At 41.4% G+C, this 8,440-nt stretch overlaps 1 protein-coding gene across 1 annotated transcript in view; it reads right to left on the bottom strand.

Annotated features, from left to right (window-relative positions):
* Positions 1–8,440, bottom strand: part of LOC139764751 (protogenin-like) — a 1,310,239-nt gene that overhangs the window by 883,307 nt on the left and 418,492 nt on the right. The window lies entirely within an intron of this gene.

The following is an 8,440-nucleotide window of genomic DNA, read 5'->3' as shown; positions in this document are numbered from 1 at the left end:
TGCATGTTCAGGCCCCGATCACTCAAAATCTTTTTCACTCCATCTTTCCACCTCCAATTTGGTCTCCCACTTCTCCTCGTTCCCTCCACCTCCGACACATATATCCTCTTGGTCAATGTTTCCTCACTCATTCTCTCCATGTGACCAAATCATTTCAAAACACCCTCTTCTGCTCTCTCAACCACACTCTTTTTATTACTACACATCTCTCTTACCCTATTATCATTTACTCGATCAAACCACCTCACACCACATATTGTCCTTAAACACATAAACACATGTACATATTCATATTTGTTGCCTTCATCAATGCCCATTCCCACCCCACCAAATATGAAATAGCATCCCCCCCTTGCAAGGCAGTGATAGGAAAAGACAACAAAGGCCACACTTGTTCACACTCAGTCTACCTTTCCACATCCAGGCCCCACAAGACATTCCACGGCTTACCCCAGACGCGTCACATGCCCTGGTTCAATCCAATGACATCTCATTGATCCCAGTATACCATATCAATCCAATTCACACTATTCCTTGCATGCCTGTATGTTCCGGCCCTACCTGCCTAAAATCTTTTTCACTCCATCCTTCCACCTCCAATTTGGTCTCCCACTTCTCGTTCCCTCCACCTCTGACACATATCCTCTTTGTAAATCTTTCCTTTACTCATTCTCTCCATGTGAACAAACCATTTCAACACACCCTCTTCTGCTCTCTCAACCACACTCTTTTTATTTCGACACATCTCTCTTACCCTTTCATTACTTATTCGACCAAACCATCTCACACCAGATATTTCCTTAAACATTTCATTTCCAACACATCCACCCTCCTCTGCACAATCCTATCTATATCCCATACCTCGCAACCACATAACATTGTTGGAAGCACTATTCTGAAGGAATACACATTTTTGTTCTCTGAGATAACGTTCTTGCCTTCCACACATTCTTCAACGCTCCAAGAACCTTCACACCCTCCCCCACTCTATGACTCACTTCCGCTACCATGGTTCCATCCACTGCTAAATCCACTCTGAGATATCTAAAATACTTCACTTCTCCAGTTTTTCTTCATTAAAACTTACCTCCCAGTTAACTTGTCCCTCAATCCTATTATTGTATTTAATCAACATCTCCCGTGTCAGTGAGGCACCACAAGGAAACAGACGAGAAATGGCCCAACCCACCCATATACACATGTATATACATAAACATCCAAACATGCACATATACATACCTATACAATTCAACGTATACATACATATACATATACAGACATATACAAATAAACACATGTGTATATCCATATTTGCTGCCTTCATCCATTCCCGTCGCCACCCCACCACATATGAAATAGCATTCCCCCTCATCCAGAAAGGTAGTGCCAGGAAAAGACAAAAAAAAGCCACACTTGTTCCCTCTCAGTCTCTAACTGTCATGGCATAATGCACCAAAACCACAGCTCCCTTTCCACATCCAGGCCCAACACACCTTTCCATGGTTTACCCCAGATGCTTCACATGCCCTGGATCAATCCATTGACAACACGTTGACCCCGGTATACCACATCATTCCAATTCACTCTATTCCTTGCATGCCTTTCACCCTCCTGTATGTTCAGGCCCCAATTCCTCAAAATCTTTATCACTCCATCCTTCTACCTCCAATTTGGTCTCCTGCTTATCCTTCTTCCCTCCACCTGTGACACATATATCCTCTTGGTCGATCTTAACTCACTCATTCTCTCCATATGTCCAAATCATTTCAACACACCCACTTCTGCTCTCTCAACCATGCTCTTATTATTACCACACATCTCTCTTACCCCTTCATTACTTACTCGATCAAACCACCTCACACCACATATTGTCTTCAAACATTTCCTTTCCAACACATCCACCCTCTTCTGCACAACTCTATCTATAGCTTCTGCACAACTCTATCTATAGGCGATGCCTTGCAACCATATAACATTGTTGGAACCACTATTCCTTCAAACATACCCATTTTTGCTCTCCGATAAAATGTTCTCGCCTTCCATACATTCTTTAACGCTCCCAGAACCTTTGCCCCTCCCCCAACCTGTGACTCACTTCTGCTTCCATGGTTCCATCCGCTGCTAAATCCACTAATAGAAAACTAAAACACTTCACTTCCTCCAGTTTTTCTCCATTCAAACTTACCTATCAATTTACTTGTCCCTCAATCCTACTGAACCTAATAACCTTCCTCTCATTCACATTTACTCTCAGGTTTTTTCATTAACACACTTTACCAAACTCAGTCACCAGCTTCTGTAGTTTCTCACCTGAATCAGCCACAAGCGCTGTTTAATCAGCGAACAACTGACTCACTTCCCAAGCTGTTTCATCCACAACAGACTGCATACTTACCCCTCTCCAAAACTCTTGCATTCACCTCCCTAACAACCCTATCCAATAACAAATTAACAATTGTGGAGACATCAAACCCCCTTCCGCAAACCAACATTCACTGGGAACCAATCACTTTTTTCCTACTCGAACACATGCCTTACATCGATAAAAACTTTTCACTTCTCCTAGCAACTTACCTCCCATACCATACATTCTTAATACCTTCCACAGCATCTCTATCAACTCTGTCATATGCCTTTACCAGATCTATAAATGCTACATACAAATCCATCTGTTTTTTTAAGTATTTCTCACATACAATCTTCAAAGCAAACACCTGATCCACACATCCTCTACCACATCTGAAACCATACTGCGCTTCCCCAGTCTGATGCTCTATATATGCCTTCACCCTATCAATCAATACCCTTCGATATAATTTCCCAGGAATACTCAATAAACTTATACCTCTGTAATTTGAACACTCACATTTATCCCCTTTGCCTTTGTACAATGACACTATGCATGCATTCCGCCAATCCTCAGGCACTTTACCATGAAGCATACATACACTGAATATCCTCACCAACCAGTCAACAACACAATCACCCCCTTTTTTAATAAATTCCACTGCAATACCATCCAAACCCACTGCCTTGCTGGCTTTCATCTTCTTCAAAGCTTTCACTACCTCTTCTCTGTTTACCAAATTATTCTCCCTTACCCTCTCACTTCGTACACAACCTCAACCAAAGGACCCTATATCTGCCACTCTATTATCACACACATTCAACAAACCTTCAAAATGTTCACTCCACTTCGATCTCACTCCACCACTACTTGTTATTACCTCTCCATTTGCCCCTTTCACTGATGTTCCCATTTGTTCTCTTATCTTACACACATTATTAAATCCTTCCAAAACATCTTTTTATTCTCCCTAAAATTTAATGATACTCTCTCACCCCAACTCTCATCTGCCCTCTTTTTCACCTCTTGCACCTTTCTCTTGACCTCCTGTCTCTTTCTTTTATACATCTCCCAGTCATTTGCACTATTTCCCTGCAAAAATCGTCCAAATACCTCTCTCTTCTCTTTCACTAACAATCTTACTTCTTCGTCCCACCACTCACTACCCTTACTGATCTGCCCACCTACCACCTTTTGCAGGGATATAGTGCAAATGACCGGGAGGTGTATAAAAAAAAAAAGAGGGAGAAGGTAAAGAAAAAGGTGCAAGAGGTGAAAAAGAGGGCAAATGAGAGTTGGGGTGAGAGAGTAACATTAAATTTTAAGGAGAATAAAAAGATGTTTTAGAAGGAGGTAAATAAAGTGCATAAGACAAGAGAACAAATGGGAACATCAGTGAAAGGGGCTAATGGGGAGGTAATAACAAGTAGTCATGATGTGAGAAAGAGATGCAGCGAGTATTTTGAAGGTTTGTTGAATGTGTTAGATAATAGAGTGGCAGATATATGGTGTTTTGGTCGCGGTGGTGTGCAAAGTGAGAGGGTCAGAGAGAATGATTTGGTAAACAGAGAAGAGGTAGTGAAAGCTTTGAAGAAGATGAAAGCCAGCAAGGCAGCAGGTTTGGATGGTCTTACATTGGAATTTATAAAAAAAAAAGGGGGTGACTGTGTTGTTGACTGGTTCATGAGGTTATTCAATATATGTATGGCTCATGGTAAAGTGCCTGAGGATTGGAAGAATGCATGCATAGTGCCATTGTACAAAGGCAAAGGGGATAAAGGTGAGTGTTCAAATTACAGGTATAAGTTTATTGAGTATTCCTGGGAAATTATATGGGAGGGTATTGATTGAGAGGGTGAAGGCATGTACAAAGCATCAGATTGGGGAAGAGCAGTGTGGTTTCAGAAGTGGTAGAGGATGTGTGGATCAGGTGTTTGCTTTGAAGAATGAATGTGAGAAATACTTAGAAAACAAATGGATCTGTATGTACCATAAATGGATCTGGAGAAGGCATATGATAGAGTTGATAGAGATTCTCTGTGGAAGGTATTAAGACTATATGGTGTGGGATGTAAGTTGCAAGAAGCAGTGAACAGTTTCTATCAAGGATGTAATCCATGTCTACGAATAGGAATAGAGGAAAGTGATTGGTTCTCAGTGTGCGTCGGTTTGCGGCAGGGGTGCATGATGTCTCCATGGTTGTTTAATTTGTCTATAGATGGGGTTGCTAGGGAGGTGAATGCAAGAGTTTTGGACAGAGCGGCAAGTATGCAGTCTGTTGTGGAAGGTGAGAACATTATCTACGAAAGCAAAAACGGGTATAGTTGAAGGAATAGTGGTTCCAACAATGTTATATGGTTGCGAGGCGTGGGCTATAGATAGGATTGTGCGGAGGAGGGTGGATGTGTTGGAAATGAGATGTCTGAGGACAATATGTGGTGTGAGGTGGTTTGATTGAGTAAGTAATGAAAAGGTAAGAGAGATGTGTGGTAATAAAGAGTGTGGTTGAGAGAGCAGAAGAGGGTGCATTGAGATGGTTTGGTCACATGGAGAGAATGAGAGAGGAAAGATTGACAAAGAGGATATATGTGTCAGAGGTGGAGGGAACAAGAAGTGGGAGACCAAATTGGAGGTGGAAGGATGGAGTGAAAAAGATTTTGAGTGATCGGGGCCTAAACATGCAGGAGGGTGAAAGGCTACAAGGAATAGAGTGAACTGGAACGATGTGGTATACCGGGGTTGATGTGCTGTCAATGGATTGAACCAGAGTATGTAAAGCGTCTGGGGTAAACCATGGAAAGTTTTGTGGGGCCTGGATGTGGAAAGGGAGCTAGAGACTGAGTGTGAACGAATGTGGCCTTTGTTGTCTTTTCCTATTGCTACCTCAAGTGCATGTGGGGGGAGGGGGGTGCCATTTCATGTGTGGCTTGGTGGTGATCGGAATGGATGAAGGCAGCAAGTATGAATATGTACAAGAGTATACATGTATATGTCTGTCTGTGTGTATATGAATGTATACATTGAAATGTATACATAAGTATAGGTGCATTTGTCGGCGTGTATGTATATACATGTGTACGTGGGTGAGTTGGGCCATTACTTTGTCTGTTTCCTTGTGTGACCTCGCTAATGCAGGAGTCCGACACAGTATAATAAAAATAATAATATTTATATTCCTTATACTTTGTCACTGTCTCCCACCCACAAACACATGTATTTACATACACGTCCACACACGCACATATACATACCTATACATCTCAACTTATACATGTATATACACATACAGACATATACATATATACACGTACATAATTCATACTGTCTGCCTTTATTAAACCATGGAAAGCTGTGTGGGGCCTGGATGTGGAAAGGGAGCTGTGGTTTCGGGCATTATTGCATGACAGCTAAAGACTAAGTGTGAAAGAATGAGGCCTTTGTTGTCTTTTCCTAGCGCTACCCGCACACATGAGGGGAGAGGGGGATGGTATTCCATCTGTGGCGAGGTGGCAATGAGAATGAATAAAGGCAGACAGTGTGAATTGTGTGCATGGGTATATATGTATGTGTCTGTGTGTGTATATATATGTGTACATTGAGATGTATAGGTATGTATATTTGCGTGTGTGGACGTGTGTGTATATACATGTGTATGGGGGTGGGTTGGGCCATTTTCTTTCGTCTGTTTCCTTGCGCTACCTCGCAAAGAGCGGGAGACAGCAACAAAACAAAATAATAATAAATAATATAATAATAATAATATATGTATATACATATATATATATATATATATATATATATATATATATATATATATATATATATATATATATATATATATTTTTTTTTTTTTTTCTTTTTTTTCAAACTATTCGCCATTTCCCGCATTAGCGAGGTAGCGTTAAGAACAGAAAACTGGGCCTTTGAGGGAATATCGTCACCCTTCTCTGTTACTTCTTTATGAAAATTAAAAAAAATAATGAGAGGGGAGGATTTCCTGCCACACGCTCCCTCCCCTTTTAGTGGCCTTCTACGACACGCAGGGAATACGTGGGAAGTATTCTATCTACCCTATCCCCAGGGATATATATATATATATATATATATATATATATATATATATATATATATATATATATATATATATTTTTTTTTATTATACTTTGTCGCTGTCTCCCGCGTTTGCGAGGTAGCGCAAGGAAACAGACGAAAGAAATGGCCCAACCCCCCCCCATACACATGTATATACATACGTCCACACACGCAAATATACATACCTACACAGCTTTCCATGGTTTACCCCAGACGCTTCACATGCCCTGCTTCAATCCACTGACAGCACGTCAACCCCGGTATACCACATCGCTCCAATTCACTCTATTCCTTGCCCTCCTTTCACCCTCCTGCATGTTCAGGCCCCGATCACACAAAATCTTTTTCACTCCATCTTTCCACCTCCAATTTGGTCTCCCTCTTCTCCTTGTTCCCTCCACCTCCGACACATATATCCTCTTGGTCAATCTTTCCTCACTCATCCTCTCCATGTGCCCAAACCACTTCAAAACACCCTCTTCTGCTCTCTCAACCACGCTCTTTTTATTTCCACACATCTCTCTTACCCTTACGTTACTCACTCGATCAAACCACCTCACACCACACATTGTCCTCAAACATCTCATTTCCAGCACATCCATCCTCCTGCGCACAACTCTATCCATAGCCCACGCCTCGCAACCATATACATATATATATATATATATATATATATATATATATATATATATATATATATATTCTGGAAGGAGGTAAATAAAGTGCGCAAGACAAGGCAGCAAATGGGAACTTCAGTGAAGGGCGCAAATGGGGAGGTGATAACAAGTAGTGGTGATGTGAGAAGAAGATGGAGTGAGTATTTTGAAGGTTTGTTGAATGTGTTTGATGATAGAGTGGCAGATATAGGGTGTTTTGGTCAAGGTGGTGTGCAAAGTGAGTGGGTTAGGGAAAATGATTTGGTAAACAGAGAAGAGGTAGTAAAAGCTTTGAGGAAGATGAAAGCCGGCAAGGCAGCAGGTTTGGATGGTATTGCAGTGGAATTTATTAAAAATGGGGGTGACTATATTATTGACTGGTTGGTAAGGTTATTTAATGTATGTATGACTCATGGTGAGGTGCCTGAGGATTGGCGGAATGTGTGCATAGTGCCATTGTACAAAGGCAAAGGGGATAAGAATGAGTGCTCAAATTACAGAGGTATAAGTTTGTTGAGTATTCCTGGTAAATTATACGGAAGGGTATTGATTGAGAGGGTGAAGGCATGTACAGAGCATCAGATTGGGGAAGAGCAGTGTGGTTTCAGAAGTGGTAGAGGATATGTGGATCAGGTGTTTGCTTTGAAGAATGTATGTGAGAAATACTTAGAAAAGCAAATGGATTTGTATGTAGCATTTATGGATCTGGAGAAGGCATATGATAGAGTTGATAGAGATGCTCTGTGGAAAGTATTAAGAATATATGGTGTGGGAGGCAAGTTGTTAGAAGCAGTGAAAAGTTTTTATCGAGGATGTAAGGCATGTGTACGTGTAGGAAGAGAGGAAAGTGATTGGTTCTCAGTGAATGTAGGTTTGTGGCAGGGGTGTGTGATGTCTCCATGGTTGTTTAATTTGTTTATGGATGGGGTTGTTAGGGAGGTAAATGCAAGAGATATAATTTCTAATTCTTCAGTGAGGGGAACGAGTTGCTCAGTAAGGGAAGTGCCCAGACGCCACTGGTTCTTGTTGCACGTGACACATTAAGGTTCGTTGCCACATAAAGAGGGGCAAGTATGAAGTCTGTTGGGGATGAGAGAGCTTGGGAAGTGAGTCAGTTGTTGTTCGCTGATGATACAGCGCTGGTGGCTGATTCATGTGAGAAACTGCAGAAGCTGGTGACTGAGTTTGGTAAAGTGTGTGAAAGAAGAAAGTTAAGAGTAAATGTGAATAAGAGCAAGGTTATTACGTACAGTAGGGTTGAGGGTCAAGTCAATTGGGAGGTAAGTTTGAATAGAGAAAAACTGGAGGAAGTAAAGTGTTTAGATATCTGGGAGTGGATCTGGCA

This window comes from Panulirus ornatus, chromosome 51 (assembly GCF_036320965.1).
Source record: "Panulirus ornatus isolate Po-2019 chromosome 51, ASM3632096v1, whole genome shotgun sequence".
Taxonomy (NCBI): Eukaryota; Metazoa; Arthropoda; class Malacostraca; order Decapoda; family Palinuridae; genus Panulirus; species Panulirus ornatus.
This window is presented reverse-complemented; position numbering and strand designations above follow the sequence as displayed.